A 21426-nucleotide genomic window follows, 5' to 3' on the forward strand; every position below is an offset into this window, starting at 1 on the left:
CTGATTGTCTGAAAGTTTTATGTGTGTGGTGTTGGCACTACTACCCTTTTGGGGGAAGTTGTTTCAACTCAGGTTCACAGTCCTTTTTCGTTAGCTAGGGCTTTAGGGTGCTGTATAAATCAGATCCTGTTTCTCTCCTGCCTCAGCCCTGTGTGCTTGCCCACTCTATGCTGAGCAGAGTCCACACTCCTTGCCCTGTCTCTGAGGTCCTGTGTCACCGTGGTGTCTTCATAGCCGCAAGTTGGTTTCTCTTCCCTTCTGGGCACCTCAGGTTCCCTCTGGCCTCAGGGCCTTTGCACCAGCTGGCCCTCCCCCCGGAACTCATTCCTTTGTTACCCTCTTCCTTCTTATTTCTTTTTCAGTTCTCCATTTATTTATTTATTTATTTATTTTTACTTTTTGTTTTATATTGGAGTCTAGCCAATTAGAGACTTCACTGGTGGCTCAGATAGTAAAGAACTCGCCTGCCAATGCGGGAGGCCCAGATTCGATCCCTGGGTCAGGAAGATCCCCTGGAGAAGGAAATGCCAACCACTCCAGTATTCTTGCCTGGAGAATTCCATGGACAGAGGAGCCCAGTGGGCTACAGCCCATAGGTCACAAAGAGTCAGATGTGAGTGAACCACTAACACTGCCATTAGCCAATTAACAATGTTGTGACAGCTTCAGGTGCATAGGAGAGTAACTCAGCCATACTTACACTTGTATCCATTCTCTCCTAAACTCCCCTCCCATCCAGGCTGCCACATATCCTTGAGCAGAATTTCCTGTGCTAAACAACAGGACGTTATTTCAGGTCTCTATTAAAAGTCACTTCAGAGATGTCTTCCCTAACTACCCCATCTAAAGTTATGATTTAATCCTCCATTTTATTCTCCATCATAACACCCTTTGTATTTTCTTCAAGGAACTTGAAATGACTTGTAGTGATCTTGTTTATTTTTTTGCCTGTATTTTCTTAGTCTTACCCATAAAACCAAGAGATGGTAAATATGTTCTGTAGGCCTAAGGCGGCTACCACTTTTTAAAGCCATTTTTAAAATTATAGTTGATTTACAATATTGTGTAGTTTCAGGTGTACAAAATGATTTACTTAATAGCTGAAATGCTCCCCATTCTCGCGCATGCACGCACACACACAGACACAGACACACACATATATTCTTTTTTCAGATTCTTTTCCATTATAGGTTAACACTGAGTATTGAGTAGACTTCCCAGTGCTATTCAGTAGGTCTTTGTTGGGTATTTATTTTATATATAGTAGTGTGTATCTTTTAATCCCCCACTCCTAATTTATCCCTTGCCTACTTGTTTTTATAAAGTTTTATTGAAGCACTGCCACTCTCATCCCTTTACTATCATCTATGACCACTTTCCTACCACAGAGGCGGAGGTGAATAGTCATTATTGAGGACTGCAAACCTGGGAAAATTTACTCTCTGGCTCTTTACAGAAAAAGTTGGGTGACACCACTTGGGACCATGTAGTCATGTGTACAGGGGACTTGTTTTGCCAAACTTGTTTACCAGTGTATCACCAGGACCCAGTACATGCCTGGCACACAGCAAGTGTCCATTAAGAATGAGCAGGAAGGAAGAAAGAAGGAAGGAAAGGAGAAAGGGAGAGAGGAAGGAAGGAAAGCAAAAGAGGTCTGTCATGTTTCTGTATCACTCTTACTTCTACACATCATCTTGGCTCAGTAATTTACTACCAGCTTCGTGAGCTGTGTGCCATGGAGACACAGAAGCATACCCTTGACTTTGAGACCAGGGCTCTGTAAATGGAGTAGGTACTATAGCCAGATTCGTAGAAATGCTCCCCATTCACATCATCCCAGAGTGCAGCGCAAGAGTCTAAACTAGGGAATAAGGCATCATCATAGCTAGATGACGATGAACAAGTCACCTCCCTGAGCCTCAGTTTCCTTATCTACAAAAAGGGGGAGTAATAGTAGTCCTGTCTCACTCCAACTCTCATGAGCAGAAAAGGAGATAATGCATGAAGAGTGCCCAGGGCAGTATTGGGTCCAAGAGGATCTCAACCAAAGTTCTCCACTTTTTCTATGTGCATCCTTATAAATAAAGCCTTACTTTTTATTTTTATGTGTAGATTTGTCTCTGGAGAGGTGCTCTTTCTTTTCTCCCCTCCCCATCCTCAGTATCAGGAACCCCTGTGCAATTTGGGGGCTGGTTAAGTGTTATGCTAGCAGTAGAGGTGCTTGGTCCTCAGCACTTTCTCTGGAATGAAAGCAATGTGATATGGTCTGTGGGGGAGCTGGGGCTGGCTGAGAATGCAGATACGCAGTGGCAAATTCTGTGCCAACTCTGTGACATGAAGCTGAGGAGTACAGGGACAGATGAGCCAACATCACACTACATTCTCAGCTTAACTATGTAAATTCTGTCTTTACACAGATAGTGACATGTAAAAAACTTTAAGAATACAGATGCACAGTTAGCCAGGCTCTGAGATCAGACAAATGAGGGTGGCAGTTGATGACATTTATTAAATGTTTACCCTATGTTTGGCATTTTCCATGTTAAAAGTGACTATCCTGTTTTCTACATAAGGGAATTGAAACTCAGAGAAGTTGAGTCACTGTCCCTGAATTGCACAGCTAATAAATGAAAGGGCAGGGCTTCCTTGATGGCTCAGTGGTAAAGAATACACCAGCAATGCAGGAGACATGGGTTCGATCCCTGGGTGGGGAAGATCCGCTGCAGAAGAAAGTGGCAACCCATTCAGTATTCTTGCCTGAGAAATCCCATGGATGGAGGAACCTGGCAGGCTACAGTCCATGGGGTCACAAAGAGTTGGACATGACTTAGCAACTAAACAACGAATGAAAGGGATCAGCTGAGCACCCAGGTGATCTGGCTGCAGAGTCTGAGCTCCTAACCAAGGTGCTGGGGAAGCCATCCAAGCTCTTTGGCTGATGAGCTCTGAGGCCTTGGACAACCACTGAACCTTTCTGAACCTCAGTCTCCTGTTCTATGAGAGTTTTGGTGAAAACCCAATGAAATCATTTATGAGAAAGGTTGTGCACAGTGGAAGCTCTCAGTGGGACAGAGAAGACAGCAGGGCACCTATTGGTTGGGTCTCTGTGGCCTCTAGAATCAAGGGACTTTTGCCCAAAATGTGCCCCCTAGCTTGAGAGGAAGGGTGAACCTCAGTGGTTTTGGTGGAGAACTGTGAACCTGGCCATGAACAGCCAGGGGAGGGTGCTCCTGTCTCGCTGCTGGGTGAGCTCCCTGAGGCCTCACTGTGTAGCTCCAGCAAGAAGGGAGAACACTCTCCCTACAGGGCCTTCAGCCTCTCAGAAGTGCTGGGCTCCAGGCTGTGGCAGTGTGAGCAGCAGCCCTAAACCTGGATCTGTTAGGTCGCCCAGACCCAAGGCAGGTTGGTCCCATAAAGGCCACTTGGACAGCATGCGAGGGGGTGACTGAATTTGTCATGTTTCAGCTACTTGGGAGACAAGGCAGTGCCCAGTCCACTTCTGGAGCAGAGCTCTGACTGTCCCCGTGGCTCCCCTTTAACTCTGGGAGCAGGAATGACCCCGGGCCATTTCTAGAACTGGGAAGGAGGTGGTTCAGATTTTTGATGCCATTCTCACCTCTCTAGCCTGGAGCTCTCATGAATCCCACATTCTAGGTGTCCATATCAAGTCCCCATGTCTCCCACCTCCCACCCTCTATAGTCACACACCAGCCTACTCTGTACTTAAGTGCTTTCATCCCCCCTCCCTCCCTGCATTCACCCATCTACCATTAATGATGATGATGATTTGATGGATTTCTCCTTTCACATATCAGATTGTCACTTAAAAATTTGTTTATTTTCCTGCACTGGGTCCTCAGTGATCAATGCAAAGAAATAGAGGAAAACAATAGAATGGGAAAGACATGAGATCTCTTCAAAAAATTAGAGATACCAAGGGAATGTTTCATGCGAAGATGGACACAATAAAGGACAGAAATGGTATGGACCTAACAGAAGCAGAAGATATTAAGAAGAGGTGGCAAGAATACACAGAAGAACTGTACAAAAAAAATCTTCATGACCCAGATAGTCACGATGGTGTGATCACTCATCTAGAGCCAGACATCCTAAAATGTGAAGTCAAGTGGGCCTTAGGAAGCATCACTACGAACAAAGCTAGTGGAGGTGATGGAATTGAGCTATTTCAAATGCTAAAAGATGATGCTGTGAAAGTGCTATACTCAATATGCTAGCAAATTTGGAAAACTCAACAGTGGCCACAGAACTGGAAAAGATCAGTTTTCATTCTAATCCCAAAGAAAGGCAATGCCAAAGAATGTTAAAACTACAACACAGTTGCACTCATCTCACATGCTAGTAAAGTAATTCTCAAAATTCTCCAAGCCAAGCTTCAACAGTACATGAACCATGAACTTCCAGATGTTCAAGCTGGATTTAGAAAATGCAGAGGAACCAGAGATCAAATTGCCAACATCCGTTGGATCATCGAAAAAGCAAGAGAGTTCCAGAAAAACATATACTTCTGCTTTATTGACTACGCCAAAGCCTTTGACTGCGTGGATCACAACAAACTAGAAAATTCTTCAAGAGATGGGAATACCAGACCACCTGACCTGCCTCCTGAGAAATCTGTATGCAGGTCAAGAAGCAATAGTTAGAACTGGACATGGAACACCAGACTGGTTCCAAATTGGGAAAGGATTACATCATGGCTGTATATTGTCACCCTGCTAATTTAACTAATATGCAGAGAACATCATGAGAAATGCTGGACTGGATGAAGCACAAGCTGGAATTAAGATTGCTGGGGGAAATATCAATAACCTCAGATATGCAGATGACACCACCCTTATGACAGAAAGCGAAGAACTAAAGAGTCTCTTGATGAAAGTGAAAGAGGAGAGTGAAAAGTTGGCTTAAAACTCAATATTCAGAAAACTAAGATCATGGCATCTGGTCCTATCACTTCATGGCAAATAGATGGGCAAATAGATGGGGAAACAATGGAAACAGTGACAGACTTTATTCATTTGGGCTCCAAAATCACTGCAGATGGTGACTACAACCATGAAATTAAAAGTCACTTTCTCTTTGGAAGAAAAGTTATGACCAACCTAGACAGCATATTAAAAAGGAGAGACATTATTTCCCAACAAAGATCCTTGTTGTCAAAGCTATGGTTTTTCCAGTAGTCATGTATGGTTGTGAGATTTGGACTATAAAGAAAGCCAAGCACCGAATAATTGATGCTTTTGAACTGTGGTGTTGGAGGAGACTCTTGAGAGTCCCTTGGACTACAAGGAGATCCAACCAGTCCATCCTAACAGAAATCAGTCCCAAATATTCGTTGGAAGGACTGATGCTTAAGCTGAAACTCCAATACTTTGGCCACTTGATGCGAAGAACTGACTCATTTGAAAAGACCCTGATGCTGGGAAAGATTGAGGGTGGGAGGAAAAGGGGACAACAGAGGATGAGATGGTTGGATGGCATCACCGACTCAATGGACATGAGTTTAAGTAAGCTCTGGGAGTTGGTGATAGACAGGGAAGCCTGGCATGCTACAGTCCATGGGGTTGCCAAGAGTCGGACATGACTGAGCGACTGTACTGAACTGGTTCTTAATTGCAGCACACGGGATCCTCGATCTTTGCTCCAGTATGTGGGATCTTTAGTTGAGTCATGTTAACTATTAGTTGTGGCATATGGGATCTAGTTCCCTGCCAGGGATTGAACCTGAGCTCCCTGCGTTGGGAGTGTGGAGTCTTAGCCACTGGGCCACCAGAGAAGTCCCTATCAGGTTGTTATTTCAGTAGAAACTTTCAATATCTTGACCCCTAAAAGTGATGACGCAGTGTCAGTTTAGACATGGCATCAGCTTATTTTTTTAATCTAACATTTATTGAGAGCTTACTATGTACTACAAAATGCTGAGCACTTCTAATTTTGTCCCCACAATAATTCTATAAGGTAAGTGCTATTACTAGTCCTGTGTATGTATGAGGAAACTCAGACAAGGAGGTCAGTCAGCCTACTCAGGGACTGTTTGGAGGTGCTGTCTCGGATGCAGGAGGGTAATATACATATACCACACCCAGAGCTGCTCTTCCTGTCCTGCCTCTGTTGGTATTTGCCTTGGTCAGCTTGGCTGCTGCAACGAAATACTGTAGACCAGGGGACTTAAGCACAGACACTTATATCTCACAGTTAGGAAGAGACTGGAAGTCTAAGATCAAGGCTCCAACTGAGTTACTTTCTGGTAAGAACTCCCTTCCTAGCTTGTTCATGGCAAGTTCTCTCCCTCTTCTTTTTTTTTTTTTAAAGATTTATTTATTTATTTGGCTGTATCCAGTTTTAGTTGCAACATGTGGGATCTTCACTGTGTTATGCGAGTCTTCTATTGTGATGCACAGACTCTCTAGCTGTGGTTCACAGGCTTAGTTGCTTCAATGGCATGTAGATTCTTAGTTCCCCAACCAGGGATTGAACCCATGTCCCCTGCATTGAAAGGCAGATCTTCAACCACTAGACCACCAGGGAAGTCTCTCTTCCTCTTCTTATAGAGTCACTAATTCCAGCATGAGGGACCTACTCTCATGATGTCAAATAACATTAATCACCTCCCAGAAGCCTGATCTTCAAATACCCTTTCACTGGAGGTTGGGGCTTCATGTATGAATTGGGGGACACAGTTCAGATCCTAGCAGAGTTTTGGTCTGGAGGAGGGTCAGCAGGTTTCAGTCAGGGAGTGGGGATGTGAAGAATAAAGATGGTCTTCTTAAATACCAACTTCACCTGAGTCTGAATTGCAGCTCTGCTGCTGTGAAAGAGTGACCTTGCCAAGGCAGTTAGCCTGTCTGATCTTTTCTTTCCTCCTCCAACAAATAAGACTGGCAGCAATAATGGCAAGCAACTCGTGGCTATTCAGGGTTCTCTTTGAAGGCAAATCATTGACTCAAACGTTAGCTAATTAGCAACCAAACCAGGAGGGTCCAGCCCAATCCCATTGGCCAGATGGATGGTAATAACACTTTATCATCAGTGTGTACTGTTTCCTAGTTTGCAAAGAGGTTTCCTGCATGTGAGCCCAGCATGGAACTGCATCGTTAATTCTTCCACTAACTTTAGGACGTCATCTCAGGGTCCAGTGGACATGAGACCAGGGTACGCTTTTGGCAGAGCTGTGTGGTGGGATCACGATGGGAAAACCCAGTTTGCAAGAGCAGCTGAAAGGCAGCCATGTTCTCCTCCACAATTTTCCAAAGAATATTGAAAATGCAAACTTTAGATTAAAACCAACATGTATGACCTTCTTACCAGCTACCAGGTCCTGTGCTAGATATTTTTTTTACATGTAAAATATTATTTAATCCCTACAGCAAGAAACAAATCATAGCATGGGCTAAGATTTAAAAACTCGAAGTTTTTTTGTTTGTTTGTTTTAATATTTATTTGGCTGAATAATCTGTCCTGAATATTCATTGGAAGGACTGATGCTGAAGCTGAAGCTCAAATACTTTGGCCACTTGATGCTAAGAGCCGACTCATTAGAAAAGACCCTGATGCTGGGAAATATTGAGCACAAGAGAAGGGGACAACAGAGGATGAGATGATTGGATGGCATCACCGACTTAATGAACATGAGTTTGAGCAAGCTCCAAGTTGGTGACAGACACGGACACCTGACATGCTGCAGTCCATGGGGTTGCAAAGAGTCAGACAAGACTGAGTGACTGAACTGACTGATTTATTTGGCTGAGTTGGGTCTTAGTTGTAGCACACAGGATCTTCATTGCATCTGGTATCTTTCATTGAAGTGCACGGACTCTCTAGTTCTTATGTGCAGTATGTGCAGCGCTCAGTAATTACTGCATATGGGCTTAGCTGCTCTGTGGCATGTGGGATCTTAATTCCCTGACCAGGGATCGAACCTACATCCCTTGCATTACAAGGTGGATTCTTAACCACTGGACCACCAAGGAAATCCCCCAAATCATAGGTTTTTTAAAAATGGAATAGGTCAAATTTCACAGTCGAATGGGAGCAATTTTTCATTCTTCCCTGACCCCACCAAAGGTTTGGTAGTTATCTTAAAGGCAGGACAGTTGGAAGGCCCAGATGTCAGCTGATAGACTTCCCTTTGGTTTCTTTTTGTCTTACTCAATGATTCTCAAGCTTTGGACTGGGTGAAATTTGATACATAGGATTGAGTAAACAAAGCCCAAAGCCAGGGTGTAATATATGCAGTTTATAAGGGTAGTTTTTGCCTTACCTACTGACAGTAAATGCTGACCTCTTCTTAAAAGCAGACCACCCATGAGGATGTTTGAGCAGGAGGGAATCTCAATTCATCCCAGTTTATCAGGTCTAATCATCCCACTTTACAGAAGGAAAAACTGAGTGCCAGAGGGAACACATGGACCATCATGGGTTGCAACAATATTTAGTGATAGAACTGGAAATGTTTTTGTGTCATTGGGTTTTTTTGTCTGCTGATTAAACATCTGACCTGCAGTTTGACTAAAAAATGTGAAGGCTTTTGAAAGAATGTGGTAGATTGGTGTCCTAGAGTTGTGAAGGAAACAACTTGGCATTATTGTTTGGAAAACAGTTGGCTTCAGATTTGGCAGTATAACCAGAAAGGTACCCATGGATGGTATTAGCCTTAGAAAGTCTGTCAGTGTCCACATGTATCCCAGGGTTCATTGCGGCACTGTTTACAGTATCCAGGACATGGAAGCAACCTAGATGTGCATCAGTAAATGAATGGATAAAGAAGTTGTGGTACATATCTACAATGAGATACTATGAAGCCATGAAAGCAAATGAATATGAGTTAGTTGAACTGAGGCAGATGAACCTAGAGCCTGTTATACAGAGTGAAGTAAATCAGAAAGAGAAAAACAAATATCATATATTCATGCATATATATGGAATCTAGAGAAATGGTACTGATGAACCTGTTTGCAGGGAGGAATAGAGATGCAGACGTAGAGAATGGACTTGTGGACACAGCAGGGGAAGGAGAGGGTGGAACAAATTGAGAGAGTAGCGTTGACATATATACAATATCATAAGTAAAACAGATAATTAGTGGGAAGCTACTGTATCAAACAAGGAGCCCAGCCCAGAAAGCAATTACCCTCCAACTAAAAAAAACAAAAAAATCAAAAGAAATAAGATACTGGAAATATTTTTTAAAAGAAAAGAAAAAAAATAAAGTCTGTCCATTTCAAAACCCTTTGCTAAAGCTGAGAGTCTCAGTCTTTTCTAGAGAGATCAGATAAGGTGAGTCAATGATGAAAAACATTCCGCTTTAAATGCTTTTTAACATTTCTTCTTTGCTGCAGGCTAGATTTGGGGTTTTCATAATGAGAAGGCAGTGTTGCCCATGGGCTTGCAGGGGAGAAGGCAGACCCTTTCTCGCTGGGGCAGTAGAGAGCATTTCTTCCCTGTCTCCAGATCTTTATCAAGACTCACAAGCATAGCTCAGAGTCTCGGGCTTACCCTCAACTGTTTACACCACCAAAGTCCAGAGCTTGGGTCCCCTGCCCTCAGCAGAGTCTGCAGGGGCTAGAGACAGATCAGATCAAGGTAAGCTGATTATGTCAGGGTCATTACTTTCTCTGCTCACACAGTTAATTATGGGACACAGAAAGGTCAGCAGGGATTTGCAGCTACCTGGTGTGTACATGTCAAGCTTGGACCAAATGTTGGAGCTTCTCCCAAGACTTGACGCCAGTGCCCTGAGGGGTGGATTTCTTTCCGTCTTCCACTCTGCTTATCTTAGACCACCACGAACTCAGCCTTCTTTTTATAAGCCAGCAGGACAAGGGCTGGAGTCTTTTACTGAGTAGACAGATTAATTTGAGTTAGTGAGAGTCCATGCCTGTGTGGGATGTTGGTATAAGGTGTACCTGTAAATGTCTCAGAAGCTGACACTTGATGAAAACTTTCATCTTAGGGAGACATTAAGGGACTCGGGCTTCCCCAGTGGCTCATTGGTAAAGAATCTGCCTGCAATGCAGAAGTGCATGTGTGTGTGCTAAATTGTTTCAGTCATGTCTGACCCTTTGCGACCCCATGGACTTTTGCCCACCAGGTTCCTCTGTCCATGGGATTCTCCAGGCAAGACTACTGGAGTGGGTTGCCAGGCCCTCCTCCAGGGGATCTTTCTGACCCAGGGATCAGACCCAAGTCTCTTATGTCTCCTACATTGGTAGGCTAGTTCTTTACCACTAGTGCTACCTGGGAAGCCCACAATACAGAAGACACAGGTCCAGTCCCTGAGTCAGGAAGATCCCTTGGAGGAGGAAATGGCAACCCACTCCAGTTGCCAGTGATTTGCGCTTGTATATGTAGTTTTCTTACAAGGGTTTGGGTTTCATCTTACCTGAAGATTAAGTTTAATGTCAGTAGATGTTCAATCCCCATCTTTTGTCCTTGGGCCCAAAGATCTCTGAATCTGTATTTCCATGGAACAATACTTTTGTCATTGTTCAGTTGCTAAGTCATGTCTGGCTCTTTGTGACCCCATGGACTGCAGCACGCCAGGCTTCCCTGTCTATTACCATCTCAAACTCATGTCCACTGAGTCAGTGATGCCATCCAACCATCTGATCCTCTGTTGCCCCCTTCTCCTCCTGTGCTCAATCTTTCCCAGCATCAGGGTCTTTCCCCATGAGTTGGCTCTTCGCATCAGGTGGCCAAAGTATGGCAGCTTCAGTTTCAACATCAGTCATTTCAATGAATCTTCAGGACTGATTTCCTTTAGGTTTGATTGGTTTGACCTCCTTGCTGTCCAAGGGACAGCTCAAGAGTCTTCTTCAGTGCTGAAATTTGAAGGCATCAATTCTTTGGTGCTCAGCCTTCTTTATGGTTCAACTCTCACATCTGTACATGACTACTGAAAAAACCATAGCTTTTGCTATACAGACCTTTGTTGGCAAAGTGATATCTCTGCTTTTTAACATGCTGTCTAGGTTTGTCATAGATTTTCTTCCAACGAGCAAGCGTCTTTTAATTAATTTTAAAACAATACTTTGGTGAATTTCAAATTCCTCATGGAGAAAAGACTCATTGGAGAGTATTGGCAGTATTCTTGGGACAGAGGACATGTGCTCTTCTGGCTTCTGATATCCATGTATCCTTCTACTGATAATTTTGTCTGATCTTGTTTTTAGCCTGTGAGCCCCTGGAGTGACTCCAGCCCTGACTTAGTAAGCATTTGACTTAGGCTTTAAATAAACAGAGCATCATATTCTACCACAGTGATTGAGTCAGAGATGGGCACAGGAGCTGATAACAGCAAGAGAACCAAATAGGAATGCCTCACAGTCTTTCAGTTGATCACAATCTGCAAATATGTCTAGTCTGGAGCTGTGGCAGCAATTTTACCACTATGAGGCAAGAGCTGGCTGAGGATGAGGCCCAAACCAGTGGAAAGAGAGTCAAGAGATGGAGTGAAGAACCCTCATGTCAAACTTTGCCTACTATGGGTAATTGAGTTTGTGCATCTACGTTACTTCATCAAAGAATCTTAATTAATGTAGTCTCTCATATATGAATATGATTTTGTAAGCTTATCCATGTCATGACTTTACAGAATGATTAGCTAGGGGAAGGTGTGTAAGCCTTCCCTTAGAAAGCTTTTCCTTGGTCATCTACCTGGTCAATATGGTGAATGAAGCCTCATATTCTAGTTTAGCACATACCAACCTGAGGTGTGAAAAGCAACAATTCCACAGGGATTATTTCAAAAGAAAAGAGAGTTTAAATGTCCAGAATGAAAGTCAGGTATGGAGAGATTACATCAGGAAATGGGAGAATCAGCATTCAAAAGCAGTTGACCTAGGCCAAGACTTCAAAGTCTTAATCATTATGATGAATAAAGACTGGGTTGGCCAAAAAGTTCGTTTGGACTTTTCTGTAAGATGTTATGGAAAAACCCAAACAAACTTTTTGATCAAGTCAGAGCTCTTTGAGTATTTGTTGAAGACCTGCTATGGATCCACCATGGAAAACATCAGTGAATAAAACACAAAAGACCCCTCCCTCATTGCGTGAGCACTGAAGTGTATGTCTGTGGATGGAAAAGGTAGAAAACAAACAACAAAACTAATAAGTAATGTCAGAAGTTTGTAAATTCTGTGGAAAAAATATAAACAAGGAGGAAGGGGTCAGGTTAGGTGGGTTCTAGGTTTTAGTAGGTTGGTCATATCGAGTCTCTTTGAGAAGGTCGGATGCAAGACGCAGAGGAGTGAGCCACAGGGCTATCTGAGCACAGAGCATTCCAGATGGTAGGATGGGCCAGTGCAACGAACGGTCCAGAGGCTGGAGCACCCCTGGTGTGTTTCAGGAACAGTAGGACGCTCAATGAGTTTAAAACCAAGTATGCAGTTGATGATGAGGTCAGAGAAGCAATTGTGAGGTTGGGGAGATAGCTGGTGGGGATAAAGAGAGTGGTCCCAGCAAGGTTTTGGCCAGGGACATGGCCTGGCTCAGGCTGCTGAATGAGAACAGGCTGTTGAAGGGAAGTGGAGGAATAGGAGGTCAGTGTTTAGACACAGCCCTAATTCAGGTGAACAGTGATGGGGGCAAAGCTTGACTAATTCAATTAAAGACAAATTCTTTGAACTTTACTCCTAAGGCCAAAGAACCAAACCTCTTTTGTCAGGGGTCACTTTTGTGTTATTTTGCACAAAAGTACTGTGTTGGGCGGCGGGGAGTATGATGCTTCATGACAAATAATTCCTTTATGCATCATCCCATTTCATTCCCACCCCAACCTTGAGGTTCTTCTCCCATTTGACAACCAGAGAAACTGAGGCTCGAGAAGATGGTTGGCTCATCCAACCCAGATCGCATAGTTGATGAACTGATATTCTCTGTTTTATTCTGTTGTGGTAGAAGAATGTTCTGCTTTAATTATGTCTCAGTAGAAGCAAAAATATCCTGGTGATAAAAACAGCTAATTGCACCTCTGCGTGTGCGAGCTCAGTTGTGTCCAACTCTTTGTGACCCCATAGACTCTAACCTGCCAGGCTCCTCTGTCCATGGGACTTTTCAGACAAGAATGCTGGAGCGGGTTATCATTTTCCCCTGCAAGGGATCTTCCCAACCCAGGAATAGAATCTGAGTCTCTTGCATCTCCTGCATTGGCAGGCAGATTCTTTACCACTGCACCACCTGGGAAGCCCTACCAGATTCATTTTCATAATCTACGTGGTCTATAACTTTTAAGCTGCAAGCCCATCAGAATCCTTAAAATGGATTGTCCTTCTGAAGGCATCTCTCTAAACACACTTTCCATTTGCTTTTAACTTTCTGCAATATCATGCCTTAAGATCGAGAATTTTTGTCCTTGCTTTCGTATAAAAATGCATGTGTATTATGTTCTGCTTGATTGGAATGCCTGCCTTTGCTGCTGCTGCTGTTTGTTTTGGGGTTGTGGTTGCTGCTGTCTGACATCCTTGTTTTTCCCTAGTTTGATTCAAATAACTTGATTATCTCTCTTTCAGAAGCTGAAACTTTGCTTGTTTTATAAGCAAGACTATGGTTGATAGTGAAGGCTTGGGGGGTAGGCAGAAATGGCTTTAAAAATCTAGAAAAAGATGCACACATTACTTGAGAGTATATGCCAAGGACGAACCCAGCTATTTTCTGGAATTCCCATCACTATTTCTATTAATATATCACTACTTGGGCAACGAGCATTTCTTGTTGGGACAAATTACATAGTTGTGGTTTTCATTGCCATTTTCCTGCAGAGGGTATACCCCTCATTTCTGCACTCTCCTCTTTGAATGCATAAAATAAAACACAAAGGCATGACTTTTATTTTAAGCTACATTCATCAAGTGTTAAAGCAACAGAATTTAACTAAGTCAAGAAAAGTGAACGTGGAGACTTCTGTAAGTTATTTGTCTCTGGACGTGTCAGCCTTGTTAACACGTACACACCTTATGCTGTGTCATCAGGAGGATAGTGTCTTCCTGCACATCTGTGATTCCTGTTTTCATCAGTGGAAATTAATGCACTGTTGTAGAGAAGAGAATCACTGAGTGTGTAGATATTCAAATGAACTTTTAAGTGAGAACCTTTGCTATATAGAAGAGGAGAGGAAATGAAAGAGACAAGGAGGGAAAAGTGAGCACAGTTCAGGATGTCTTTGTGAAATAAACAGGCAATTCCAATGGAGTTAACCATTTCTTGCCTGGATTGTTGTGATGGCCTGTGACCAGGGCAGCCACCCCTCTTCATGGTCCCCTGATCTTTCCATTCTCTAAATTAATCTGCCAAAGTCACCACTTGTCTAGTGCCCTCCCTGACTTAATAGCCTCCAGGGAGGGTGTGGGAGGATGAATAGACAGAGCACAGAGGATTTTTAGGGCAGTGAGACTGTTCTCTATGATACCATAATGATGGATACATGTCCTTATACATTTGTTCAAACCCATAGAATGTACATCACCAAGAGTGAACCCTAATGTGAACTATGGACCCTGGGTGATAATGGTGTGTAAGTGTAGGTTCATCAGTTGTAGCAAATATACCACTTTGGTAAGGGATGTTGAGATGTTGATAATGGTGGGATGGGGGTGGTGTGCACACCTGGGCAGGGAGATAATGGGAATGTCTACCTTCCTCTCAATTTTGCTGTAAACCTAAAACTGCTCAAGGAAAACTAAGTCTTTACAAAAAGCCTTCAGTGACACCATATTATTTATGTATCAAACAATACTCTTGATCCCAGTGGGTCAAGGGCATTGTGTAACAGGACTCTAACTTAACTCATCCAATACTGTTTAGTGTTCAGTTGTGTCTCCTTAACTACAATCTAGTTAGTGGTTGAATCTAGTTGTTGAGGTCAAGGATAGTGCTTTCAACTGCATTTGTAATATCACATTACTTACCGTGATCCTGAGCATAGAGTTGACACGCATTAAATCCTTGTGTTGACTTAAACTCATCAGAGGGAAAAGAAAAAGCTTTTCTTGCCTAAGAGCTCTGGAAAAGGAGACTTCAATATATCTTTGGTGGCCCCTCTCAGTCCCTGGAGACCCATCAGCAGCCCCCCCAAAAGGCATTGCCACATTGAAAAGTTGCAGGAGATGGTTGCCATGAATGATGCTTCTGGGTAGCATCCCCTTCTTGGGTTCACCTGTTCATCCATCCTCCCATCAGCAAAGGTGTATGGAGCATCCACTTTGTTCTCAGCATGGAGTTGTGGTTCTGAAAAACACAAAGTCCTGCTCTCATGGAGCTTGTGGTCTGTTATGTGTGTGTGTGTGTGTGTGTGTGTGTAAGAGGGAAGAGGGAGACACAGCCAACAAGTTTTCTGACACTGGCAAATATCTGGGAAGACAGGCTGTACTAGGTTGAATGGTGACCCCAAAAAGAAATGTTCATGGGCTTCCCTGGTGACTCAGGAGACACAGGTTCGATCCCTGGTCCGGGAAGATGCCACATGCATCTCAGAGCAACTAAAGCCCGTGTGCCACAACTATTGAGGCTGTGCTCTAGAGCCCGGGAGCCACAACTGCTGAGCCCATGTGCTTCAAGTACTGAAGCCTGTGTGCCCTGGAGCCCTTGCTTAGCAACAAGAGAAGCCACCACAATGATAAGCCCAGACACCGTAACTAGAGAGTAGCTCCCACTCTCCACAACTAGAGAAAAGCTTGCATAGCAAAAAAGACCAAGCACAGTCAAAAATAAATAAATAAATAAATAAAAATTAAAAATATGTCAGGACCCAACCACCGAAACCTGTGAACATGACTTTATTTGGAAGAAAGGTCTTTGTGGATTGATTATATTGAGGATCTTGAGACAGTTTCATCGTGGATTATCCAGGTGGGGATAATCCAGTGATAAAGTGGAGACAGGGAAGAGGGAAGACATGGATGCGGAGGAGAAGCCAGAGAACACAGACAGCCACCGGGAGCTGGAAGAGATGAGGATAGGTTGTCCCATAGAGCCTTAGAGGGAGCTAAAACTCCTGACTCCTGAGTTTTGAACTTCTCACCTCCAGAGAATCAATTTCTTTTTTAAAAAATATTTTTAAAATTTTATTTTAAATTCGATTGGTTTTTGGCTGCACTGGATCTTCTTTGCTGTGCGTGGGTCTTCTCTAGTTGCAGTGAGTGGGGCTACTCTCTGGTTGCAGTGGCTTCTCTTGATGCTGAGCATGGGCTCTATGTGAGCGGGCTTCAGTAGTTGTGGCACACAGGCTTAGTTGCCCCGCAGCATGTGGAATCTTCCCAGACCAGGGATTGAACCCGTGTCCCCTGTCTTGGCAGGCAAATTCTTAACCACTGGACTACCAGGCATGTCCTAGAATCAGTTTCGTTGTTTCAAGTCCCCAGCTGGCAGTGGTTTGTTACAGTCATCTCAGAAAAGAAATACAGGGGACAAAAATCACCTCTGATAAGAACCATTGCTTTCAGGTGAGAAAGTTTGGGGCCAGTCTGTGGGACCACAGGTAGGGTTGGGACCATAGTGAGGCCAGAGAAGTGGGCGGAGCCACAGCAAATAGGACTTGTAGGGTTTGTTGCGGGCATGAGGGATGTTGAGCACAGAAGGTTTCAGGAAAGTCAGCATATATATTTAGCCAATTTTCCCCACTACCTTGTGGACGGTGTGTGTGGTAGAGTGAAGCAAAGCTGCGATTCCTTAGGATGGGGCTGCTGTTTAACTGGCTTCTGACCAGGTGAGCCTTGCAGACCTTCCTCTCATCCAGGGTGTTCCTCGGGAAGCAGCCCAGGTGAACACAATTCCTCCTCTAGTTTTTCCAATGCCCAGGCTTTGCATTTGGCATTTTATGTGATCCTAAAGACGAAAGACTTTTTTGTACTGTTCATGGGGTTCTCACGGCAAGAATACTTTAGCGGTTTGCCATTCCCTCCTCCAGTGGACCACGTTTCGTCAGAACTCTCCAGTATGACCCATCTGTCTTAGGTGGCCCTTCACGGCACAGCTCATAGCTTCACTGAGTTATGCAAGCCCCTTTGCCACGACAAGGCTGTGATCCATGAAGCATCACTGACTCAATGGACATGGACTTGAGCAAACTCTGGGAGATAGTGGAGGACGAGGAAGCCTGGTGTGCTGCAGTCCATAGGGTTGCAAAGAGTCAGACACAACTTAACAACTGAACAACAACAGTAACAAAGGCAAAAGACACCCCAGAGATGGTTAATTCATTGATTTCACATTAAGATGAGGAAACTGAAGTTTAAAGAAGGAAATGACATGGACCTAACATCCTCAGGCTGGTAAGTTTTCACAGCACAGCTGAAACCTGCCCCTGACCTTCCCCCCTGTTCTTTCCTGGTGGGCTTTCGTTAATTGTACAGAGTAGCACATTGACTAAGGGTATCATTTGAATTTTGCACACCCCTACTGTGAGGTATGGACTTATTGTTTAGTTGCTAAGTCATGTCGGACTCTTCGCAACCCTATGGACTGCAGCACGCCAGGCCTCCCTGTCCCTCACATAATTCTTATTTTATAAATGCAAAATATTTATAAATTAAAAAATAAGGATCAGAGAGGTGAGGTCATTTTTCCAAGGTCACACAGCTTTCAAGGGGGCAGATGTGTCAATCAATCTTGGGTCTTCCATCCCTCCCAGAAATGTCCATTTCCCCTGCTGGGAATGACACAGCTACCTAAATCTTAATGTCTTTCACCATTTCTTTGCCTCCGGTGACTTCTTTCCAACTTACAAGTTTTCAATTTATGATTATATGGTGTTCCTTGCCCTTCAGGCAAGTTCGATTTCATTGTCCAGATGCAAAACTATTTCACAGTGAAAGCTGCAACTAAAAAGAAAAAAGAACAAGGAAAGGGGTTAATATAGGTTGTGTTGGATCTGAAAACAATTTCAGAGGTAATGTGGGGTCCATGAAACTTATACATTTCCTGAGAGCTGAGAAAAGCTTTACCCTTAACTGTTTTCCTTCCCAGTCTGTGTTGTATGCAATGTAAGAGTAAAAATTCACATAACTAGGAAGCAGTGATAAAGCAGAAGGCCAGGAGATGTGATGCTAAGAGTGACAGGATATTTCTCACTCAGGGGAAATTAGTTGTGGATACTGTGCTCTCATCTAGATCTGTATTTGGTTGAAAAGTGCTCCAGGGTCTCCTAACCTTACCCCTTCATCCTCGATAAGAGCAAAACTGCATTCTAAGTAGATAATCTGAAATGCTATCACTTGCCTCTTGAGTCCTGCCTTGAGAAGAGTGCACATAGTTATTAGAGAAAAACTGTCCCACGTTTATTTATCCACTCTACAGATTTGATCACAGAATAGATATCAAGCCACTTCTGTGAGACAGGCTTTGTGTGGGTGCTGGGGAAACAGTGGGCTCTCTGCTTATGGGGTTGTTCAGTGTGAAGAGATGAGAGTTTTTGGAGAGGTGGGTGAATGCTATGACACAGAAAGAGGGACCCTGATCAGCTCGTGATGCTAGGAGAGCCGAGTAGTCCCCACAATGTCGAGTAGAAGGTCTGGGGGCAGGAGGTAAAGGAGCCACAGTCAGAGCAGGCAGGATGCTGCAGAACCTAAAATCTCAAAGCCCTCCAGAGGCTAAATGGGAATGTGGGGCTGGAATAAAAAGTCCAAGACTTTGACTTCCCTTGTGGTCCAGTGGTTAAGAATCTGCCTGCCAATGCAGGGGACACGGGTTCGATCCCTGGCCCGGGAAGATTCCAAAATGCTTCAGGGCAACTAAGCCTTTGGGCCACAACTACCAAGCCCATGCTCCCTAGAGCCTGTGCTCTGCAACAAGAGAAGACACTCCAATGAGTAGCCCTTGCACTTCAATAAAGAGTAGCTCCTGCTTGCCCCACCTAGAGAAAGCCTGAGTGCAGCAACAAAGACCCAGCACAGCCAAAACTAAATAAGTAAATAAAAATAAAAAATAAAGCCCAAGAGTCACTGGAGCTCAGTGGTAGTTGCTGGTCAAGGCAAGGGCTCAGTGCCAGTCTCTGAACAGCAGGCAGGATGGCATCCAGGTGCTGGATGCCAGTGTATGTTTCCATGGGACTGAGGCAAGGCAGCACTGCCTTGGAGCTTCAGCTCGTGGTACATGGCAGCCAATGGAAGGGGTGCCTCAGGCTGGCTACATGCTCCTCAGTGGTCAGCCAGAGTGGGGAGATGTGGTCAATAAGCTCTTCAGCCTCCTGGCTTCTGGATGGAAGGCATGACAATAGAAAACACTGCTACATCAGTCTGCCTGGCTGCCATAGCAATACCACAAACCCGGTGGATGAAACAGCAGAAATTTACTTCCTCACCGCTCTGGAGGCTGTAAGTCCATGATGAAGGTGTCAGCAGGTTTGGTGTCCTCTGAGGACACCCCCGGTGGATCATGAATTTAGAACACAAAGCTCTCTTGGAGCCAGAGACACAATTTGTGTGAACTTGGATTTGCCTGAACTTGGCTGTGCCATCTTGCAGGGGATTTCAACACCCAATAGCTGGTAATGCTGATGCACTTGTTTCCTAATTGTTTTTTTATGTATCTGCTTCTCTTGCTAAGGGCTTCCCAGGTAGCTCAGTGGATAAAGAACCTGCCTGCAATGCCGGAGATTGGAGAAGGAAATGGCAACCCACTCCAGTGTTCTTTCCTGGAGAATCCCAGGGATGGGGGAGCCTGGTGGGCTGCCGTCTATGGAGTTGCACAGAGTCAGACACGACTGAATTGACTTAGCAGCAGCAGCAGCAACGCCGGAGACACAAGAGATGCAGGTTCGATCCCTGCGTCGGGAAGATCCCCTGGAGGAGGGCATGGCAACCTACTTTAGTACTCTTGCCTGGAGAATCCCAAGGACAGAGGAGCCTGGTGGGCTACAGTCTGTAGGGCTGCAAAGAGTTGGACACGACTGAAGTGACTGAGCACTTCTTTTGCTAAACACAGGCTCCTAAAGGACAGAGACTTCAAGCCCAGCACATAGTGGGAACAAACTGTGGAACTGAATTTGTTGTGTTTGAAGTTGAGTTGGTTTCTGGACCTAGAAAGAAGGATGTGAAAGGGGATGCTTAATTGGAGGTCAAGTGGCAGAGAAGCCAGACAAATATCGGCCTTTGGACCCCACGTTGCCCTGACACTAGTCCCTGTGACCCTGTCTAGCAGACACGCTGCCGATCCTAAAAATCCAGCCAGTATGCCAGTTCCTTTTCTCACCAGCCAAGTCCAGGGATATTCTTTTCAGGCCTAATTAATTGGGACGTGAAAGGCAGGGACAGCTGTGTGCCGACCCCTTCCCCTCAGATTCTCTCCAGATCCTTTGCTTCGCTGGAAGAGAATTGGGGAGGGAAGGTGGTTCTTGGCTGGCTGCCCATCGGTGGAGCTGTGCTGTGTCTTCCTGGAGCTAAAATGAGTCTGGGACTGCAGCTTCAAGGGGGAGGCATCCTGGTTGGAGCTCATTCAGCACATCCCATCAATCTTCTCTATGTTCTTTGTGTGACAGTTATTACCAACCTCTCCATTTTCCCAGCAGTCACTGAAAAAGAAAGACCATCAGGTAGAAAACAGGAAGAAAGAAAGATAGTGGGGAGAGAATGGGAGAGAGAGAGAGAAAATGAACCTGTGTGTTTCTACCCATTTGTGAGTTTACCGAAATGCTAGCCTTTGTACACAGGAAAACATTTCACGTTTCTGCTCCCTGATGGGTGAAACTCAACAGATCAGGAAAATAAATTAAAAGAGAGGCCGCCCTTGTCACATTTTATGTGTGCAGATAATTGAAAGAAAGTGAACAAACAGAACAAGCGAACTGTACATGTAATAGCTGACACAATAGAACATGTTTGTTTTTTTTTTAAACGAATAAGATTCAGAAACCATGTCAATTACATTTTACTGCAGTTAGTAAGTCTGTCTGTTACTTTTATTTTCTTTCTGCTGGCCATAACTGAATTAGTACCTTCTGATTCCAAGCTTTTTCCCTTTGGCCAAAAGTTTAAAGAGATACCACCTATCTCCTTATTTCCTATCTTCCTTCATGTAGCTCTGAGCACATACTTATTGTCTCTTTTTCCAAATTCGAGGGCAAGTGACTGGTGCTCCTCCATTCAGCCATCGATGGGGACTTGCTCCCACCTGTAATCTGTTCCAGCTCATAACCAGGCTGGGCGACTTGTTCTCTATGCAAGGTGGGAATGTCACCCTTAAGAACAAGAGTCTGTTGGTGTATTTTTCACCATTAACAGGTCATTTTTTTCATTAAAAAAATTCTGAGATTAGTTTTTTTCCTGCTTCCTTACTCATTTGGTTATTGCATGTTAATCCTACAAAAATAAATATTAATGTCTCATGCCTTGCCTGAGCAGGTCTTTGGGGGAGGTTGGTGCACCTGTGTACAGAACATCTGAACTTTCTGCCATTAAGATGATAATCAGGCTAACCTTGAGT

General features: G+C 44.2%; 1 protein-coding gene and 1 long non-coding RNA gene across 2 annotated transcripts in view; one reads left to right on the forward strand and one right to left on the reverse strand.

Annotated features, from left to right (window-relative positions):
* KAZN (kazrin, periplakin interacting protein) overlaps positions 1 to 21426 on the forward strand; it is a 1354882-nt gene that overhangs the window by 320254 nt on the left and 1013202 nt on the right. The gene's annotated exons all lie outside the window — the stretch shown is intronic.
* On the reverse strand, positions 7427 to 12359 carry LOC145506804 (uncharacterized). The gene is made up of 4 exons (XR_014054352.1): positions 10397 to 12359; positions 9685 to 9852; positions 8276 to 9576; positions 7427 to 8185 (listed from the first exon to the last, which is right to left on the reverse strand). It is a non-coding gene; the product is annotated as an uncharacterized LOC145506804 (long non-coding RNA).

The sequence above is a fragment of the Giraffa tippelskirchi genome, chromosome 5 (genome assembly GCF_054371585.1).
Source record: "Giraffa tippelskirchi isolate mGirTip1 chromosome 5, T2T-mGirTip1v1.2.pri, whole genome shotgun sequence".
Classification (NCBI taxonomy): Eukaryota; Metazoa; Chordata; class Mammalia; order Artiodactyla; family Giraffidae; genus Giraffa; species Giraffa tippelskirchi.